The following is a 19323-nucleotide window of genomic DNA, read 5'->3' on the forward strand; positions in this document are numbered from 1 at the left end:
GTTCCTTTCTGGAAACTTTAGGGTAGGTTGTTGCCTTTTCTGGCTACTGGAGCTGCCCACATTCCTGGACTGGATACCCACTTCCCCTGTTGGCTGGAGACCCACTTCCCTTGTTGACTGGAGACCCACTTCCCCTGTTGACTGAGACCCACTTCCCCTGTTGACTGAATACCCGCTTCCCCTGTTGGCTGGAGACCCACTTCCCTTGTTGACTGGAGACCCACTTCCCCTGTCGTCAGAGCCAGCAGCACCACATCTCTGAGAAGTCTTCTGTAGGCACATTTCCCTCTGACTGCCGCCAGGAGTGAATCTCTAAGATAATCTGCCCGTCTTAAATTAATCACATTTTCAATAAAAGGTAACATGTTCATAGCTAATGGGGATTAGGGCATGGAAATTTTTGGAGGACCATTATTCTGCCAACCACAGTATTTGAGGGAAGATGAGTAATTAGAGATCTTTTTGGATGTAGTCAGTCAGGAGAAGCCAGTCTGGTGGTGCCTGACTTCCAGGGTCCACCATCGGTGAGCTTAAATTGAATCAGGGGACAAAATCCAAGCAAAAGGTAGATTTTGGTGTCACGCATTTACTGGTTGAAGGGAAGATTAATCCTTCCATGAAATTGGAAACATTGCTGCCCTCTTGCAACATCTAGATATTGGCAGTGGAAGCCACCCCAACACTAGGCATCTCAGCTGTGATTTGACCGGAAAAGCATGAGCAGTGTAGGTGATACAGTAAAGGGATTTATTATCTGGGTGAGACTTGGTACAATGTAGGAGCTAGTGAAGACGTCTGAGGAAGGCTGTGTTTGGTGCTGAATGTGAAGTTGACGTGGGTCAGGAGGTAGAGATCAGGATGACAAGCTCGATATGAAGAAGGGAAGCTCAGGAAGACCAGCTGGCACCTGTGAGGGTAGAGAGGCACCCTCTTCTGCCTCCCGTTGGCTGAATATTGGCCTCATGAGAAAAACACAAAACCTGGCTCCTTTGGCCACGGCGTTCCACGCATGCCTGCTGCAGGACACGGAGAGCTGAAGAAGGAGAAGTAGTGGGAACAGCAGCTTTGCCGCTGGCCGTGGCCCCACACCCAGAAGGCAAGGCCATGAAAGTGCACACAGGCCACGGCAAAGCTTGGTGCCCTGGGCCTACAGCCGTCAGAGTTCAGCACCTGCTGCTTCCCTGGCACCTGCCAGGTTGCCTGCAGATTTCTCCTGTGGACATCATTACCCTGGAAACTAGGAGGAAAGGGAATTCTGGGAGGCATCGTTCCAGCTCAGCTAGGCTGACACAGCACAACCGCCCCCTCTCGCCCCCCGCCGCCACCCCATCCCACACCGGGTCTTACTGAAGTGACTTCATTCCCTTCCTGCAGATTTGACACCTTTGATTTTTAATTTCCTCTTTGGAGGTTGTGTTTCTTGGCTGTGCAGTGCCACACAGAGTGTGATCACTGTGTGGCACACCTCCACTGCCACATGTCAGTCCTCTGCCACCAGGGCTATTTCCCCGAGCTGCCCTGTGGAACCCTGACATTGTCTATCCCTACAAAGCCTGAAGAGTCTCCCTCAACAGAAACTCGGGCATCCGGGGGCACCTCCGCTCTGTGCCCACTTGTCCCTGTTCCAGGCCCCGGGATCCAGGCCTGCCGTCACGTCTTTCGGCTGCTCTCACTGGATGCCTCTCCTCCTCTGCTGCAATTTCCAGGAAGGTTCAGTTAAGTTTCCATCTGTTGAACTTGCTTCTGCATTTGGACTCTCTTTTTAGCGTGTTAGGGACAGCAGTGTTGGCTAGAATTGAGTCCTGCCTTCCTTTACTTTTCCTTTGCTTTCAAACATGAAACCATGGCTCTGGCAGCAGCATGCCTTTCTAGCGTTCCTCTAGATTCCAGAACAGGAATTGGCAAACCTTATCTGTAAAAGGCCAGATGATGACTATTTTAGCTCGTCGGCTATAACGTCTCTGTTACAACTACTCAATTCTACCTTTGTTGGGTGAAAACAGCTATAGACAGTACATAAAAAATTGGATGTAGCTATGTTTCAATAAAACTTTATGTATAAAGGCAAATAGCTAGCCCTCAGGCCATAGTTTATACAGCCCTCTACTACACCCGCTTTTACCCTCTTTTCCACACCAACTTCTGAACAAAATGAAGAAGGAAGCCACATTATCAAATCATTACTCTTAGAAGTCAGATTGGAAGCCAGGTTCTAGGCCTGTTTACCAAGCGGGTTTGCTAATAATGAAGCCCAGAATTAGGCAGACGTATCCACTATTGCACAGGCAGCAGCTGGGTCAGGGAAGCCTTCCTGTTCCTCTGACAGCCCCCCGGGACATATCCTGCGGAGACTAGAGGAACCAGAGTTTCCTCTGGCCACTCATTCCCAGGAGGAAGAAGGACAGACAGAGCTGAGTCAACTGATGCATTGTTTGGACAAGTCCCTCCTCCTACCAGGGGAAGAGTGAGTGAGGGTCTGTGCTCCAGTAATCGTGCTCCATCCACAGGAAGGAAACAGCAGGCCTGAAGAATTCCGCAGCACTCCATCGAAGGGAAGAAGAGACAGGTGTTTGTGGTTGGTCTGCCACTTGCCCCCAACTCATTTCCTAATCCGCTACATAGCTCACACATTCTTTAGAGAGATGTCTGCTCTTGCCTCCTCTAAATTGTCATTTTCACCATATTAGGGTTATCTCTCTATAGCAGATAGCCCGATTATAACCAAATGCAAACAGCAAAACTTACAACCCTCCACACAGCACTAGTTCTGATTCCTAATTTCCTCCCCAGCCAGGCCACATCTAACCAAGTTGGAAAATTCACACCATTACCTTCCTGCTCACCCCATTCTTAATTCTAGAGATTGAAGCCAGTCTGTAGGCTATGAGTCTAATTCATTCATTCGTTAGACACATGTTTGTTGAGCATGTACTGGGTGGCAGTGAGGCGTAGGCCCTCTGGATACAGGTGTTTGGTGAATACCCAGGTACCTTCTAGCCATAGGCCATCCCTGGGGCATGGCCCTCTTCCTACTGGCCAAGATGGCGATGCTGGTGTTCAGGGAGCTAGGCGGAGGAAGGCAGAAATAAAAGGCATAGCTGGAGGGGGTCTTGGGTTTCCGTTCATTTACATGTAAAGAAGTAGAATATATCAAAACTTTGAGTGTGATTTTAATATCCATTAACAGAACTGTTGTGGAATGTTGCAGACTTAAAATTCAGAGCCCTGCTCTCAGAGGGCTTGTGTTGTGGTGGACAAGACAGACAATAAACCTGTCATTTCAAGAAGCTCTATGATGAAAAATGGAGCACGCTAAGGAGATTAGAAAGTAATGGAAATTTATTACTTAGAATGAAGCTTCGCTTAAAGAAATGAAAAGCTCCAAACGATGGTGTATGTTAGCTTAGATGGAAGTGTTCCGGTGAGCAAGACATTTTGATAGAAAGTGTTTGTTAAGGAGTTCTGGTTTACGTTATGGTAAAATATAGACTTGTTGACTGTAGAAATCAGTATTAGAACCCTTCTTTATTACATATGCCACAGAGGAGGATACTGGTAGGTGTTTCCGGAGCTGATATGTTACGTTATTTCCTGTGTTTTACATTCTCATTGCTCCCCGATGTGCCTAACCTGAAAAGCCCGGTATTCTTTGCATTCTTATGTTTCAAGACAGAATAAACATTCCTGAACACCCGCCACTTACCAGTCATCATGCTGGGTGCCTTGAATATGCCCAGAGGTCCCCAGAGGACGGGCTTAAAGGAGCTTGCTCAATGTCCCAGCTGGCACGCAATACATTCCCTGACCCTCTGTTCCCGAAGCCTGTTCTCTTTATACTCTACCAATGATCTCCCAATTCCCCCAATCAAATGAAGATTTCTGGGCCCCAGATCTCTATGGTAATAGCCTGGGAATCCGTATTTTCACAAGACCCTCTGGAAGTTGTCATGATCGTGCACGTTTGAGGAACATCACTTTCTGCTCTCTCCAGGCCAGCAGTTACCACAGCGAGCAGCAGTGGGATGGGGGCGTGGGAGGCACAGGTATGTCTTGAGAGATGCCAGAACAACCTGTTGCAAGGAGTAATAACTCCATTATCCAAAGAAAATGTTCGGCTCGTTTCTCGTTTCTGCAAATTAGAATGAATTTGAAGTTACCACTTCTTTCAGTGTGCCTGCTCACGTGAGAGAGAAGAAAGTGAGGGCACTTCTAACAAAGGCAGCAGCGGTCCCTTGTGACAGTCCGTCCCCTAACTGACAGCCAGCGGTAGGGAAGCAGCTGTCACCGAGGGTGCTGTTGACCGGGACGGGGCTTGCAACTCCCACGGTCTCCGTTTCCCTACAGAACCCGTGAGGGTTTCATTAGAACCTCTGCACACCCATCCGAGCGCACCGTTCGGCACGCTCTCGAGGTAAATGTTGGATGTCCCCAGACTGCGTGAGGTTGCCTTCCTTGCTCACCCCTAGGATCGCCGGTGCCGATGGTATGAAACACACCTGTGCTTACCTACAATTACGTTCCAGAGCAATGCTGACACGTTGTAAAGGTTCACGGGAAAGGATTGCCAAGGGCGTTTCGTTTTGTTTATTTGTCCGGATGGAAATGTACAGTGTATTTTACTTGTTCGGTGTGACAATGCATAACTGATTTGTGGCTCTACTTTGCGACTCACGAGTTACAAGTTAATTAGAAACACTTTTCCCTAATTATATTTGAGAGTTTGCTCTATTTGCTCTACAATTATCACAAAAATTACATTAACTAGTGTTAATGAACACAACGTCGAAATCCCCACCGGATCCTGGAGGAAAGGGGAGAATTAAAGAATGTGCACATCTCCTGCCCAACACCTGGTTTCCTTTTCAACAGATGTTTTTATTTGTTATTCCCAATGAAATGTGCAAAATCAGCCTCCTTCCTGGTTGTCCCTCGGAGGATGAGACTCCACCTGGCAGGGGAGGAGCCACCGTTTTGTCTGCATGCGCTCAACCGTTCCCGTAGTGACTCACTCTCCCGATGGGCTGCCCGTCAGGATCGGTGGCGTATTTGCCTTCACGGAAGCTGTGTGCCATCACCGCGGTACCCTCCCGAGGGACAGCCCCGAAGAAGAAGCTCTTTGGAATGATTTCCTAACTCAGGGACCTGCACCATGGAGACTTGTAATCCCAGAGAAATAGGGAAGTTGTCCTCGGCACCTGGCCTTCCTGTCCACCTTTCTTTCCGGCGTGTGCCAGGTTATGTCCGAGCCCCAAGGAGTTGTCGATCAAGTGTGAGAGAGGGTACATCCACGTGGATAACTGTTCTACAAAGTAAGCACTGAGACAGGGCTGGAAAAGCTTCAGGGAGGAAAGGGAATTCTCACTCTAGAGGATCAGGAAAGGCTTAATGAAGAAATTAATGTTTGTCATGGGTTTGAAAGATGGACGGGAGTTTGGTTTTCAGATAATGAGAGCAAGAGCAGAAAACACACCCAGTACTTACAGAAGGGCTCCTCCTTTCCTAAGAATAAATTCAACTGTGTCACTCCTGTGCATGTGTGGGCGTCCCACATGCCACTCCCATGGAGGGTAGGTGCCATCTGCGTATATGCTGTGGCTACCTTCCTTGAATGCTGCCTGTTTCAGACAGTTCTGGTCTTCTGTCTCCATGCATATTTGCCTTTTAATCTAACACCCTCCAAGAAGCCAGGCGCCTCTTCTGGGGAAGGGGAGGAAGCAGTCGTGGGTGTCCCACTTTATAGTTCTTACATAACCTGAGACGCCTGGGTGGCTCAACCAGTTAAGCCTCCAACTTGAGCTCGGGTCATGATGTCGTGGTTTGTGGGTTCAAGCCCCGCATTGGGCTCTGTGCTGACCACTCAGAGTCTGGAGCCTGCTTCGGATTCTGTCTCCCTGACTCTGTCCGTACCCTACTCGAGCCCTGTCTCTCTCTCTGGCTCTCAAAACTAAATAAATCAATGAATACACACTGAAAAATGTTTAAAAAAATAATTCCCTATGTGACTTGATTTGCCTCACACAAATATTACTAGAAATGCTCCCGGGATCACACGGTATTAATTCACCATAGTGAGCAAGAATTCATTTGGGGTACAAATGACAGCTGTCCGACTGAAAAGTTTGGAGATTTCTTGCAGACACTTTGGAAATGTAGAAACTCAGGCATAACGGTATTCAGCACCTCACATGAAGCTGTCCCCTAACAAACACATTTAGTACTTAAACTAAAGATACACATTAGGAAAAAGAGCCATTTGCTCTACACTCGGTGTGGCTTTCATGCATGTTGGATTTTTGTTTTTTTGAGAAAATGGATTTTCATTCATAAACTCAACTCCATTGTCAAGTGGCATACCTGGTCTGTTCACAAATAGAGTTTCTGAAGCCCGTCTTTGTGGTTACTTCATTGAAAAATGAATACGTACTCTAATCTGCTTTCCAGATGTATTTCATAGTTAACCACATTTTACGTTCGTAAGTGTCAGCAGTAAGAAGGCTACTTCCATTCCTCACGTTTTATGTTAAAAGATTTGTTTTCAGATGAGGAGACATTGTCTTCCATGTTTTGCTCTTCACTCAAAATTCTTTCCATCGAGAGTTAGCGAGAGGCAGGAATATGCTCAGAAGTCTAAGACTGAGAAATACGGATTCCAAAGCGGTCAGAAAACACTTTTATTAACAAGAAGAAGCCTTAGATATTAGCGGTCGTGGTATTTGTTTTGTTTCAGTTTTGTTTGCCCTTTAAGTGATTTTATAGCCCGGGTGGAGCAGATGTTTAATATTTTTTTTTTTAGTTTTGTAAGTTTTTACTGATGTATAATTAACATGAAGTGTTCTATTAGTTTCAAGTGTACAACGTTTCTCAGCTTTACTTAGTGCTGCTCAGAATAAGTGTACTTTTGACCTCCGTCTCCTAGTTCACCCATCCCTCCCCCCCCCCCACCTCCCCTCTGATAACCATCAGTTCTCTGTGTTTAAGGGCCTGGGGTTTTGTTTCTTTCTTTCTTTCTTTCTTTCTTTCTTTCTTTCTTTCTTTCTTTCTTTTCTTAAATTCCTTATATGAGGGAAATCATCTTGCATTTGTCTTTCTCTGACTTCTTTTTTTTTTTAATTTTTTTCAATGTTTATTTTTGAGAGAGAGAGAGAGACAGAGCGTGAGCAGGGGAGGGGCAGAGAGAGAGGGAGACACAGAATCCAAAGCAGGCTCCAGGCTCTGAGCCGTCAGCACAGAGCCCCACGTGGGACTCGAACTCACAGACCGTGAGACCGTGACCCGAGCCGATGTCGGACGCTCAACCGACTGAGCCACCCAGCCACCCCTCTGACTTATTTCATTTAGCATTACGCCATCCAGGTCCATCCATGTTGTTGCAGATGTCAAGGTTTCATTCTTTTTTATGACCAAGTAACATTCCATTTTGTGTATGTTGTATGTACACACTCACACACCTACACACCCACATACACAAACACACACATATCACATCTTTACCCATCCACCCATGGATGGACACTTGGGTTGCTTCCATATCTTGGATATTGTAAATAATGATGCAGTAAACATAGAGGTGTATATATCTTTTTGAATTAGGGTTTTTGTATTCTTTGGGTAAATACCCAATAGTGGAATTTTTGGATTGTGTGGTAATTCTGTTTTTAATGCTTTTTAAGAAACGTCTGTACTGTTTTCCATAGTGGCTGCACCAACTTGCATTCCCGCAGACAGCACGTGAGGGTCCCTTTTTCTCCACATCCTTGCCAACACTTATTATTTCTTGTAGTTTTGATTCTAGCCATTTCGGTAGGTCTGAGCTAGTATCTCATTGTGGTTTTGATTTGCATTTCCCTGATGATGAATGATGTTGAGCATCTTTTTACTGGTCGGCCATTTGTATATCTTCTTGGGGAAAGATGTCTATTCAAGTCTTCTGCACATTTTAAAAAATCAGATTGTTTTTTGGGTGTTGAGCTGTATAAGTTCTTTATATGTTCTGGATATTAACCTCTTATTGGATATGTCATTGCACATATCTTCTCCCATTCAGTAAGTTTCCTTGCTGTCCTGTTGATGGCTTCCATTGCTATGTGAAACCTTATTATTTGGTGTAGTCCCAATAGTTTATTTTTGCTTTTGTTTCCTTTGCCTGAGGAGACATATCTAGAAAAATGTTTCTATTGGCCAATGGCCAAGAAATTACTATGTTTTCTTCTAGGAGTTTTATGCTTTGATCACTACAGCTTTGTAGCATATCTTGAAATCTAGTATTGCAATACCTTTGGCTTCATTCTTCTTTCCTGAGATTGCCTTGTGATTCAGGATCTTTTGTGGTTTCATACAACTTTTAGGGTTATTTGTTCTAGTTCTGTGAAAACTGCTATTGGTATTTTGCTAAGGATTACATTAAATATGTAGATTGCTTGAGAGTAGCGTAGACATTTTAACAATATTGGTTCTTCAGTCCAGGAGCATGGAATATCTGTCCACTTGTTTGTGTCACCTTCAATTTTTTATAGTTGTTGGAGTACAGGCCTTCTACCTCTTTGGTTACATTTCTTCCAGGTATTTTATTCTTTTTGGTGCAATTGTAAACAGAATTATTTTCTTACTGTTCTCTTTCTGCTACTTCATTATTAGTGTATAGAAATGCAACAGATTTCTGTGTATTGATTTTGTGCCCTGGGACCTTACTGAATTCATTTATCCATTCTAGTAAGTAGTTTTTTGGTGGAGTCTTTAGGGTTTTCTATATATGGTATCATGCAGTCTGCAAATAGTGAAAGGTTTACTTCTTTACCAACTTGGATGCCTTTTTTCTCTTTTTCTTGTTTGATTGTTGCAGCTAGGACTTCCAGTACTCTGTAGAATAAAACTGATGAGAGTGAACACCCTTGTCTTGTTCCTGATCCTGAAGGACAAGCTCTCAGTTCTTCACCATTGAGTATGGTGTTCCTATATGTGGGGTTTTCATACATGTTCTTTATTATGCTGAGGTTTGCTCTCTCTAGGCCTACTTTATTGAGAGTTTTTATCATGAACGGATAGCACACTTTATCAAATGCGTTTTCTGCCCCTATTGAGATGATACGTGGCTTTTGTCCTTTCTCTTATTGATGTGATGTATCACATCGATGGATTTGTGATTATTGACCCACCCTTGTGTCCCTGGAATAAATCACACTTGATCATGGTGAATGATTTTTATAATGTATTTTTAGATTCAGTTTGCTAATATTTTGTTGAGGATTTATGCATCTATCTTTTTTTTTTTTTTTAATTTTTTTTTCAACGTTTTTATTTATTTTTGAGAGAGAGAGAGAGACAGAGCATGAACGGGGGAGGGGCAGAGAGAGAGGGAGACACAGAATCGGAAACAGGCTCCAGGCTCTGAGCCATCAGCCCAGAGCCTGATGCGGGGCTCGACCTCACGGACCGTGAGATCGTGACCTGGCTGAAGTCGGACGCTTAACCGACTGCGCCACCCAGGCGCCCCTGCATCTATCTTTTTAAGTGATTTCCTAGTCTGGGTGGAGCAGGTGTCTAATTTTGTATGAGTTCCAAGCTCGCTCACAGCAATGAGAGAAAAGAGAGTTCAAAGAGAGAGAAGAAAACTAAATACATTTTCTTTTCCTTGGCAGTGAAGCCTCAACTTTGGGGTATCTTTCTCAGACAGAATGAGTGTAGAAGCTTTCCTTTTTGCTTCTGACCCTGGAGGCATTTTCTGATACATGTAACCACTTAGAATGCCCGATCACATGTACCTTTCACGAAGAACATTTATAGGCAGGACAGTGGTAAGTCACTTTACCTTCCATGGCGCTTTCAGTAGACTCCCTAATGTTTTGTTAAATTAGCAGGAAAGAGAAATTTGTATTTAACACACAGTTACAATGGTAAGATGAACATGGGTCATTTAGGATTTTCAAGCAGTTTATCAATTTAATAATTTTCTGCAAAACCGCCCTTGCTATTAACTTAGCTATCGGAGTGTGCAAACACAGACGTGAAATTTTATTGTCATGTATAAACTTCACATTGAGCGCAACTAAGTATTTATAACTTGAATCTAATGAAAATGGGATTGAAAAGAAAGAAATGATCACGTGACCCCAGGATGGGAACTCTCCCATAAGCAAGCAAGTCTGATTAACTTAGGCACACAGTCAGTGGCAGGAAAGGAATTGCTGTCTACAGTTAGCTGATGAACCTCCAAACACCAGGGTCTTATTAAAAGTCCTTTTACCTCCAGGGAGCCCTCTCACCATCTCTCTGTAGCTTTGCTAAATGTAACCCTATCTGGGTTGCTATGGAAACAGCTATATCTATGCAAATTACTTTTTAAAAAATCATTAGGCTGCAGAAAGTCCGCCTGACATATGAGATTTGCAAGGACCCCAGCCCATAGCTTCTCTTGGCATTGTATCTCCGCTCTAACTGTCCCCAAGTTTCTTTTGCTGTGCCTGTTGTAAACAAACACTCCCGAATCCTTGAGAAAGATCTCCAACAGTAAGAGTTGAACAGTGGTAAGGTGAGGGCAGTGGCCTGCAGTCAGAGTCTGGAGGGTTGTGGGCTGTGGAAGAATCGAGTTGCCTAGACACAGGTGAGGGAAGAGAAAGGTTGCAGGCAAATCTACTGAAATACCAACTGTCTCCCATTCATCTCTGTCCTCCGGTGTGGCGCTGGCACACACACGTGTGGGCATCCGTGTGCAGTGCAAGCGTGTGCACACGTTGACACACGCTGGTGTGCTTACGCACCCACGTCACGCAAGTAGCCCCTGTGTTTGTCACACATTTACATCCCTCTCACAGCCTGGCCGCCGCTCCGCCGGGCACAGACCCGCGTTGGAAGGACTGCAGTCCCCAGCTTCCCTTGTGTGTGTTTCCTACACGAGGCTTGGCTCGAACGTCCTTGGGGCTCCCGCAGGGCTTTGCAGTCCCCCCCCCGGTTGCCGCTCCTCCCTGAGCGTGGCGTGTAGCACTCTGCCTGCTGTCACAGTGTCACCTGCTGCTCCCTGGGCAAAGTGGCCCCACAGGTATCTGCCCTGAGCCCCCAGGAGGCCAGAGCTAAGAGGCGGCGTGTGACCCAGACGTAGAAGCATGGCCCCGCTGCCCTTGGCTTTCCAGTTTGTTCCGGAATCCCTCAACAGAGCTTCCCATGCTCCAGGCATTACAAAAACAGCCTCCTTCATCTTCCCTCTGTGCCTGCCTAGTCGCCGGGCTGGGGACAAGTTCAAGTAATGGCTCTCGTTCTGGTCCTCGAGTCCTCACTCGCCATCACTGAACTCTGCTCATGGTGCCTGGTCTCCACTCAAATCAGTTCTCTCCTAGGAGGCTTCCCCGCCCTGCCTGTCAGTAGCTGCCTGGCTCACCCCACCTGCCCAGGCCCGTCCCGGTCCCCAACCTGCACAGAACTTGAGTTCTTCTCCAGATCCTCCCGGGCCCGCCTACTGACAGACTCTGCCCGCCCCAGGCCTCCAGGCTGCCTGGAGTGGTCAGTCCTGCCAGAACTCAGCCGTGAGCAAGAGGAATCAGCTCGGATTCGAGCCGGCAATCCTGCTGCACGTGGATCCTTTATGGCAGTGGCCAGTTCACACCATCACACATCTCAGTACACATCGTGTGCACATCTCACTTTGGTTCCCGGAGGAGCCGCCTCCCGTTTCCGTGTTTGCTCCAGAGAAGGGGGAGCAAGAGGGTCTCGCTCAGCTGAGCTCTTGGGACGGACAAGGGACCGGTTGGCGCCTCAGGAATCAGCCCGCCTTCTTGCAGGCACCGCGGTGCAGACCCTACGATACAGAGGGCGCACACGCATCATTTCTGCTTTCAGTATGTGAAATTTGTAAGCGAGTTCTCAACCAATCACAGTTATCTCTTTTTCTCTGAATGCTTTAACAATTAACCTAGAATTCTACCTTCAGAGTAAATGTGTTCCATTTTGAGCCCATATTTCCTACTTCCTTTGCTCGTTACAGAATTGGTGTCCCAGGCTCAGCCTTCCTTGCATGAAGGTCAGTGTTCTAAGTTTTCTCCTCAAAGAGCAGAGTCATGATTCCCAGCAAGTGAGAAGCATGTCATTGCCATTATCTACACGTGGGGATGAGAAGGAAACATTAAAAGACTAACATCATAGGTCCCCAACCAAAAGTTCTCCCTTGTACTTTGTTTAAACAGAATCAGTTTAGAGTAAAAATACGTTTTCTCGTGTATAAAGTGTGTGTGTGTGTGTGTGTGTGTGTGTGTGTGAAGTTAGATATTATCCAGGCTTAATTATTCTAGGAATAGTTTAAGCTTTTAATGAAAGGGTATAAATTAGATGAAATGTCCCTAGACCTCAAATTTACTTTTAGGAGTAAAGGTGAGAGTGTGGTTTTAAACAACCACGTCTCCTGTTACAAAAAAATCTCTTTTTGAAAAGAATTGGAGGTATCATAGATTGTCAGTGTTATATATGTAAATACATATGTTTAAAGGCATAATTTATGTTTAAAATGGTAGCCTTATCTTAGGAAATATAGTGCAGTGCTCTGCTTTTCTCTCTAAAAATAAATATTTATGTGATTTATCTTGAAATGTTTATATCCAAAAAAAATGTGGGCGTGTGAGACTGAGAAAATCTACTCAAGCCATGAAAAATTGCTTATTACCAAATATACCAGCTCCATAATTAATAAATTATTATAAAATGTATGCTGTCTCTATGAGAAAAATTATAAATAAGACTTTTTGATCTATGAACTATTGTAGTTGTGTGTTCTCAGAGACCAGTAAAGCATAGGTTTTTCCTTTTTAAAGAAATATGTCTTTCTAATAGATGAATTTAAATATAAGATCAACAGGGGTGCCTGTGTGGCTCAGTAGGTTAAGCGTCTGACTCTTGGTTTCAGCTCAGGTCATGATCTCACGGTTCATGAGATCGAGCCCCAAATCAGGCAGTATCAGTGCAGAACCTGCTTGGGATTCTCCATCTCCCTGTCTCTATTGCCTCTCTAACGCTCACGTGCGCATGCATGCACACACACACTGTCTCTGTTTCTCAAAATTAACAAACTGTTAAAATAATAAATAAATACGTAAATACATAAATACATAAATAAATACATAAATACATAAATGATCTCCAATATATTGTATTTATCACCCTTGTACACCAGATTGATAATCATTATATTCTTTTCCAGGTGAAAGTTTTTAAATATGATTCCTCTGGGTATAATTAATTTTAATGGCAAAAGTTTATATTCTCTACATTTCTAATGTTACGTATGATTTTTTAAATGATAAAATTCTACCAGGCTCTACTGACTTCTCTCACCTCAAATATTCTAGGCTTCCTCATTTGTGCTTCCCTTCATTTGCTGGTGCCGTCTTTCATATTGAGGCGTATTCATCATACACCCACCTCCATGTTGATACGAGAGATTTTCCTTTCATGCCGTGTGACAGATATTCAGTTTCAACTCCTTCTATTACGAATATTAACCCATAAGCTCCTCAAGGGCAGGAACAGTGTCATAGTTATCTTCGTATCCACGATGCTCAACCCAGTATATAGATGGAGTTTGGTAAATTTTCCCTGGGAGACGTTGTTGGAAACTCTATTCCGGTTTCCCTCTTGTTTATTGAGCTGCATATCTAGTATCTACGTCTCAAACATATTCAGACAGACAGCTAGCAACCACTGTTGTGTCCCCCCCCTTTCTGCTTCCAGAGAGAGGGGGTTACCACAGTGGCAGACTTGCCTCTTCACTGACTGTTCATCCGCCTCTCCTTTCCTAGTGAGAGCATGTAGGAGATGTCCTGGGTGGCAGTACGTTAACGCTTCTGTAGAGAGTACCAGACGCTGTTGCAAGGATAAGAAGGGCAATGAAAGAGAGCTTTTCCATCTCAAACAGTACAAACCCAGCTTGGATTCTGGGCCAACTTACTGTCTCTTTCAACTCTGCCTTTTCAACTTTATTGCCTTCAACTCTACAGCCACCATCACACCGCCCCCTCACTGTCACCACCACCTCCACCGCTCTCTCCACCGCCGTCTCTGCCTCCACCTCCACCACCACCTCCACCTCCACCAACTCGACCACCACCTCCACCACCCCCACCACCACCTCCACTTCTGCCACCTCCACCTCCACCAACTCGACCACCACCACCTCCACCTCCACCAACTCGACCACCTCCACCACCGCCTCCACTTCTGCCACCACCGCCTTCACCAACTCCACCACCACTACCACCGTCTCCAACACCATCCCTGTCTCCACCACCACCGTCTTCACCATCATCCTTACCTCCACCACCACCACTACTACCTCTACCAACACCCCCCTCCCCACCACCTCCACCACCACCACCTCCACTTCTACCACCACCACCACCTCCACCTCCACCAACTCGACCACCACCTCCACCATACCAGTGGCTACCAGGAATTGATGAGTTACCTTATATACATTTATCTGATAGAAACAACATATTGTTTTAATTAATTGGTGCATGTGTTCCTACCATAGAATTGAGGATACTTTTCATCTAATGATATGCTTTCGCATCACAAATCATAAGTCAGCAGAAGAAATAATTGGCAATGCTGTCTAACTATTGCCATAAAGAACAGCTTAATGTCAAAGATCACAAAGGTTGTTTCGCAAGATCTGTTTTAGAATATTAATGGATGATACCAGCATTTCTGGCTAATAATTAATTGTATGTCATTTAATGAGGACATATCGTAGATCTAATAGCTCTAAGCAAGAACCAAAGAAATGATGTCCCTCAAACTCTCGCTTCAACTAAATATTTTTTTTTACTCTCTAGGAGTTGATAGGTAAAAGCTGTCATTAATCATTTGCAGTGCATGTATTTTGTACATAAATTTGTACATATGTTTTGACTAATTTTCTATTAAAAAAGTTTGCAGTCTCAAATAAGTAGTGCCTTTAGGTTCTTGAGTAGACCAAGAATTTTTTGTCTTTTTTAAAAAAATAACAGTATGAGTACTGCCTACACATAGTTTGTTAGATACAGAGTTGGTAGGAAACGGAAAATAAAATACCTTGAACTTTTTTTAACTTATTTATTATGAGAGAGAGAGAGCACATGCACAGGGGATGAGCAGAGAGACTGTGAAGGAAGGGCAGAGAGAGAAGGAGAGAGAGAATCGCAAGCAGGCTCCATGGGCTATCAGCACAGAGCCAGATGAGGGGCTCATCGTGAACCAAGAGACCATGATCTGAGCCAAAATCAAGAGTGGGATGCTCAACCAACTGAGCCACCCAGGCACCCCCAGATGCCTTGAATTTTTAAAAATTTATTTGTCTATTTTTTTTACATTTATTTATTTTTGAGAGAGAGGGACAGAGCACAAGTCGGGGAGTGGCAGAGAGAGAGAGGAGACACAGAATCCAAAGCAGACTTCAGGCTCTGAGCCATCAGCAAAGAGCCCGACGCAGGGCTCGAACTCATGAACCGTGAGATCATGACCTGAGCTGAAGTCGGATGCTCAACTGACTGAGCCACCCAGGCGCCCCTAGATGCCTTGAATTTTTCATTGAACATCAGTTTTCCTATCTAGACACTTAGAAACAAAAGCACAAGGATTTCCCTTGAGTCTTAGGAACAGAATATCTACAACCCACTTTCTACTTGGAACCCAAACTTTAACTTATATAAGTTCTCACTGAAAATCAAAGTGTTTTGGGATTTGTTGAAGTTTGCTAAGAAATATAATACTGATCCATCTTTACAGGTGTTATAAACTCCATCTGCTTATAACATTCAGTCCAGGATTGCATACCTGGACCTCATTAGCTCGGACCCCAGAAGAGAGGTTATATTTTAATGTTATTGTCCTTACTCTTATTAGTAAGAGTTTATGTAACAAATTTACTTAAAAACATGTCAGCAAATCCTACCACCTTGGTCTTTAATTATGTCATTTGCCCTTGGTGGTGTCATTTGTTCTTAAATCTGTTGGTTATGGGGACAAACAGATGGTTGTTGAGTAGGACATGAATCCCTACTGTGGAGTGGGAGCATTAATCTGACAGCAGTGACATGATGAATTGGAATAAGTAGCCTAGTTGGGGATAAACAGAGGTGGTGAGAACGGTTAGCTTATTGTGATATTTCAAGCTACAAATAATGCATCAGAATCATGACCACAGAGTCCAGTTAAGATTACGTGAATCCTGAGTCCCCATTGTTGCAAGCTGAGGTAAGGAAACTGGGCTTTCCCAGTAGTGTGGTTGGAGAAGAGGGTGGAGATTATTAGATAGATCAGTAGGAACTCATTCCTCGAGTGAGTTTATCCTACTCTTCAACCCTATCCGTGTTACTACCCTCAACCAACAAATGCAATATACTTACTGAAGTGGATGGATAGAACTTTATGCTCTCAGACTCCACCAACAGAGAATAGAGTTTGCCCTTGAAACTGTGTAAATGGTCATATCCATTGTCAACAATGTATGTGTCTGTTGGCAACAGGTTTCAAAGCCTTTGTACACAATCTCTTTATAATTGTTGAAGCTTGCCCCTACCAAGAGACAAGATAAAGGTGGGAAACAGCAAAGACAAATGTCACCTGGATTTTAAAAGGAAAGGTGAGTCTTAGGAAACAAAAGAATTAAAAGATGCCGTTAAAAGTGAACTGTAGGTGTCGGCAGATGAAGAGTCACAAAAGAATGAAGATTAGCAATAGGAAAAATACATAGTGATTGTGGGCATCAATACTGGTGCTGATAGCTTCTCAATTCTTCAGGGTCTTCACAAGTTTGCAGCTTTTAGTAGCTTTATTTATGTGTTTATTCCCATGCATGACCCAATTGGGAAATAAAATAACAAAAAAAATATGAACTGGCATTTCAGAAAACCACATGCAAGCAGCTAATACGCTCGTAAAAAGAAGTTTAATTAAAAGGAATGCCGATGGGAAGGAGGCACCATGTTTGGCATTAAATCTCCCAAGATGAAAATGGTTGCTGGCGTGCAGCGTTAGTGAGGGACCACCGAACAGTCCTGTCGGTGAAAGTGTCGTGAGTACGGTCTTTCCAGAGAACATTTTGACAATATGCCTCAGTATTAAAACGTGCAGACTCGTGGGGCGCCTGGGTGGCGCAGTCGGTTAAGCGTCCGACTTCAGCCAGGTCGCGATCTCGAGGTCCGTGGGTTCCAGCCCCGCGTCGGGCTCTGGGCTGATGGCTCGGAGCCTGGAGCCTGTTTCCGATTCTGTGTCTCCCTCTCTCTCTGCCCCTCCCCCGTTCATGCTCTCTCTCTGTCCCAAAAATAAATAAACGTTGAAAAAAAAATTAAAAAAAAAACAAAAACGTGCAGACTCTTTACCCAGCAATTCAAGTTTTAGGAATATATCCCGAGAAACTATTTTAAAAACACCTTCAGAGCAAACAAATTAATATAGGGAAAGCATTTAAAACACTCTCTGGCATCCAGTAAGAGCTAATGTCAGCAAAACAAATTAGAAACAATGCCTGTCAATGCACATTTGGATAAAAAGAGTCCATCAAATAGAACACTACCACACATTAAAAATTACGGTGTGGCTAGATATTTGTTGATATCAAAATATATCCATGGCATGTGTTGAGGTGCAAAAAGCAAATTAAACAGCATGTTCTGTTTCTGTAGAGTAACACACATGGGTGTATGAGCAGCATAGAAAGGTGTACAAAAGTGTACTCTTTGGGCGGATTTCTTTTCTTCCTTTAAAAAAAATTTTTGTCCTTTTTAAATAGATTGAAGATTTTAAGGTTATCGTGTTAATTTTATAATCAAGAAAATAATGCTCTTAGTATCTTAGATTTTTTTAAAGTTCATTTATTTGTTTTAAGAGAGAGAGAGATTGAGAGAGCACAAGCAAGGAAGGGACAGAGGCAAGGAGAGACAGAATCCCAAGTAGGCTCCTCTCCTTCCATTCAGAGCCCAATACAGGGCTCAGACCCGTGAACCATGAGATCATGGCCTGAGCAGAGATCAAGAGTTGGACGCTTAGCCAACTGAGCCACCCAGGTGCCCAGTATCTTATTAAAAAATTCTTAAGTATATGCCAGAACATGCACTTTTGGGGAACTTAAAATTTTATTTTAAAAAATAACTGTAATATGAAAGGGAGTTTATCTTATATTCTGTATCCATACAGAGAAATTGTTAATGTCAAAAAATGGACGCATTGTAAAATTTGGTTGGAAATAGAGGCACCTGAGCGGCTCAGTCAGTTAAGCGTCCAACTCTTGGTTTCGGCTCAGGTCATGGCTCACGGTTTGTGAGATCGAGCCCCGCGGTGACAGTGCGGAGCCTGCTTCAGATTCTCTCTCTTCTTCTCTCTCTGTACCTGCCCTGCTCACACTCTCTATCTCTCCCTCTCAAAATAAATAAAAAATTTTTTCTAAAAAGTTGGTTTGAGGGGCGCCTGGGTGGCGCAGTCGGTTAAGCGTCCGACTTCAGCCAGGTCACGATCTCGCGGTCCGGGAGTTTGAGCCCCGCGTCAGGCTCTGGGCTGATGGCTCGGAGCCTGGAGCCTGTTTCCGATTCTGTGTCTCCCTCTCTCTCTGCCCCTTCCCCGTTCATGCTCTGTCTCTCTCTGTCCCAAAAATAAATAAACGTTGGAAAAAAAAAATTAAAAAAAAAAAAAGTTGGTTTGAAATAAAACATAGAAGTTCCACACGTTTGCATAATGACCCAGTAAGAGTCGCCTTCAATTCTCAGGAAACAATGTAGTTTTTATACTCACCTAAGGGTTAGTCAACAGATAAATGCATTACATGTGTTCCACATATCTAACAATATCTCTAAAAGTCATTTTATCAATTTTGTAATTTTACCTGAAGGAGCAATGCCGAATGTCACATGGCATTTAAATAAGCAAGATTGTCGCTTTTCCTAAATTGTTTTCTGAAAATCCTATTACGCTTTACATTGCAGTCATAATAGGGGCTCTGCCATTATGCAAGCTTCGCCACGCTCTGCTTATGTTGCTACTGCTTTGATTCGGGAAATACCTAAAATAAGTGATTTTATCCCCTCCTGTCATTTGTTCTGCTTACAGTCACTGAATACATGCTGTCATGATCAGCTGGCCAGCTCGTTTTCATTTGTCCTCAATCAACCCATTGGTGGGCCTAAAACAGATGCCTTTAAATGAGAAAGGCTGTGAGGCATTGCAGGAACGTGCGTAAGAAAAGGAGAACTTGACCTTTCAGATCACCTGTGATATAAAAAAAAAATAATAATAAATATACTTCAACTAACAGGAAAGTGTCCGCTCGTAGACTCAAAAGGAGCCATGTTTCCCCAAGGTTAACAGTGTGTG

The 19323-nt window shown here is 44.0% G+C and overlaps 1 protein-coding gene across 2 annotated transcripts in view; it reads left to right on the forward strand.

Moving 5' to 3' along the window:
• The window catches only part of CTNND2 (catenin delta 2), a 940792-nt gene that overhangs the window by 731602 nt on the left and 189867 nt on the right, over nucleotides 1-19323 (forward strand). The gene's annotated exons all lie outside the window — the stretch shown is intronic.

Source organism: Prionailurus bengalensis, chromosome A1, assembly GCF_016509475.1.
Source record: "Prionailurus bengalensis isolate Pbe53 chromosome A1, Fcat_Pben_1.1_paternal_pri, whole genome shotgun sequence".
Classification (NCBI taxonomy): Eukaryota; Metazoa; Chordata; class Mammalia; order Carnivora; family Felidae; genus Prionailurus; species Prionailurus bengalensis.